The following is a 3,312-nucleotide window of genomic DNA, read 5'->3' as shown; positions in this document are numbered from 1 at the left end:
TTTTTGTACTTTGGAGAGAGAGAGAGAGAGAGAGAGAGAGAGAGAGAGAGAGAGAGAGATCTATTAATGCCTTATGAGACCACAAAAGTACTGTACTATCTGTAGTAGAGGATGCTCTAGAGAGATCCATTAATGCCTGTGGGAGAGGCCAAAATGGTTATGAGACCAAAAAAGTAATGTATGCTACTGTAGTAGAGGATGCGTAGAGCATCCCCTAAATGCTAGCGAAGGAACACAGTTTGAAAAAAAAAAGATTTCTAACCTAGCAGATGCCTGAATGGCATCGGGATTGACTAGTGGGTTTGAGACATCTGCTGCTCTGCTGAGGCTGCCATTAAGTGTCGGTTACAAAGTCAGTGGTAAAGCATTTTTGGGGCCATGATGACTCACTTATGCCTTCCTGTGGTGCATTGGGGTGTATTACAGTTCTGAACCTTAGAGAGGCCTTTCTCAGATTCACTGCCCAGCCACACAAACAGTCAGCAGCCTCTTTTTTCATGTATCCTCCTTTGCCCTTTTTTTTTTTGGTTTTCTTCTAGAGCCATGCTTGACTATTAACCCCCTAGCCCATTGTGTGCCAAGTGGCTGCCTAATACCTTAGTCTTTACATCCTAGATTTCTCTTTCGGTTGCCTAGCCTTGTGGATGTCTTAGGGATCCCGCCATTACAGGGTATGCATCACTTCTCTCCCCTAAGAAATGTTAAACATCCTTGCAAAAACTAGAAAACCTCTTCTTCAAATTGTTTATCTTTTTCCGAGTTGAACTCATGCCCATCCTTTCTTTTTATTAGATATTTTTAAGTAATATGTATTTTGAGTACGTCCTCTTTTATCTAGATTTGCTTTAGGTTCATGTGGAAGACTTGCTGTTTCTTTAAATTCAATAAGGTTTCCTCACTTACCAGCTTATCTCTATCTCCGAGTTTTTTCTTAAGCTACTTGCACGGAACATTAGTTGATGCATTCCACATCCATTGGGTAGTTTCAACTTGTAAGCAACTTTATCTAGTCTTTTTAGTATTGGGAATGGACCACAATAATTGGGAGATACCTTTGCACGTCTTCCAGTTGGTGTTTTAGAAGAATCGGGTACTTTCACATGGACTTTCCAATGAGAATTAGCCTAAATTGTTGCATCTTGAGCTTTCTTTATGTTGTCTTGTGCCAACTAAACCATTTGGTTCATAACTTCAAGAAAGTCCTTAGCTTCTTGTACCTTTTCCTTCTCTAACCCTACTACTACTAGATTTCTAGGTTGGAATCCATATGTTATCATAAATGGTCTAAAGCAAGTAGAACACTCATGCCTATGTGTTGGGGTTTGAGAGTAGATATATAGAAGAGAGCAACAGAATCAAACACGCATGTCACGTGCACACAAGTCCTAAAGCCAATGTTACATATTATGTACATGAAATAAGTATTACAATTGAATTTTGAATACAGTACATGGTGGAGATTGTGGGTGACAACTCGCAATCCAACATTGCTAAAGGTCTCCTTGGTTAGCTTGCACTCTAAGGGAAACATTTCATAGAGACTAGTGTTGATAATTGCTGGAGAATTTTCAATGTATGTATATATGCTATATAGTGATGGTTGACTTGGTGATGCGTTTTGAGCTAGGTCACACGATTGTCCACAACCAAGTCTATTGGATGATTGCTATGTGGCATTGGTCGATTTCCATGTGGCACTAGTGGCCTATTAGATGGTTGCACATGTTGTCAATAGGTTTGGGCGCTTGGCTAGAGGGTTGTACTTAGGTGAGGTTTGTCACATTCTCCCTGGCTTGCATTGCAATAGTGCTCACTTGCATTAGTCCTCACTTGCAATAGTCCTTACTTGCACATGATGTCAATATAAAGTGAAAGAGAAGATCAAAGGAAAGTCATCCATGGTACCCAAGATTATGAACATCGCGAAACTAGTGTGAAGACTCACATTCAGAGTTATGGTTGAAAAGCAAATAGGGAAATATGTAAAGTGCCTAAGGTCAGATGGAGGAGGAGAGTACTTCTCCAATGAGTTCTCTGAATTTTTGAAGAAGAATGGTATTCGGAGACAGTTTACATGCAGATACACTCCACAGCAAAATGGAGTTGCTGAGCGGAAAAGCAGGCACATTGCTGAGATTGCGCGAGCATTGATGGGAGAGAAGAATATGCCGTATTGGGCTGAGATTGTTTCTATAGCAATTTACATCATGAACAGGACTCGAACTGTAGCCATACATGATGTAACTCCAAAGGACAGGTTTACTGGTAGAAAACCTGATTTGTCTCATCTGAAAGTCTTTGGATGCATTACATATGTGCATGTGCCAGATGAGCTGAGAACTAAGCTGGATCCAAAAGCTGAAAAATGTGTGTTTATTGGGTATTTCCTTCAGCAAAAGGGATACAGGTGTTATAATCTTGCTACACGTGAGTTGAGGGTAAGCAGGGATGTTTTTGATGAGATGAGCAACTGGTATGTTGCTGAAAAAGAAGCTGTTGGGGCTGATGTGAGTGGAAATGTGGTTGCACAGAATGCAAGTCAGCAATCACAGTCTTTAAGTGGACCAGGAGAGTCCTCATCTAGTGGTTCAGTTGTTGATAGACCATCGAGTGGCAGGCAGTCTTGCAAATGTGATTAGTATATCACATAAAGGCAAAGAGAAAGTGGTTGAGCCCCTTAGTATGCCTGACATTTTTCTAGGGTATTCTCATGTTGATGGAGAGTCTAGTGGCTCAGAGATGAGCCTTGATGAGGATCTTGGGATACCAGCTATATGAGAACACCTGGTGTAAAGAAGGCTATGGAAGCCATGAATGCAAAGCTGCGAAGATCTGGGAGAGTGAAGAATCCTGTGCAGAGGTTTACCTATGATGGTTATGTGGCACATCACTATGCATACATGGCAAAAGTTGTGTAGGTTGTAGAGCCCACATGCATTGATGAGGCTGTTGGAAATGTGTGTTGGGAGAAAGCTATGGATGAGGAGATGGATGCACTATATGGAAATGAAACTTGGGATTAAATGATGCTTTGCTATGTTGTGCTTTGTACTTTTGCATACATTAGCTATTGAATATGTTCTTTGTCTTGTTTTGGATCCTTGCGGTATAGTACATCTATATTGTTTATGATCCACATACTGGGGATGGATCCACACGTCTACTTGTCAAATAGTATGCCTCTATTTGAGTCCCTTCAGATGTGGGCATTAGAGTCCATTGCATACCATCATTTTTCACTTGTAAGGAGGGCTAGGGGACTTGATGGTGCTAAGTGGCGTGGGAGCATGGAGATAAGCCATACATTTGTGG

The sequence above is a fragment of the Cibotium barometz genome, chromosome 12 (assembly GCF_041138505.1).
Source record: "Cibotium barometz isolate CiBa-2024 chromosome 12, ASM4113850v1, whole genome shotgun sequence".
NCBI classification, from domain to species: Eukaryota; Viridiplantae; Streptophyta; class Polypodiopsida; order Cyatheales; family Cibotiaceae; genus Cibotium; species Cibotium barometz.
Note: the sequence above shows the minus strand (reverse complement) of the source record.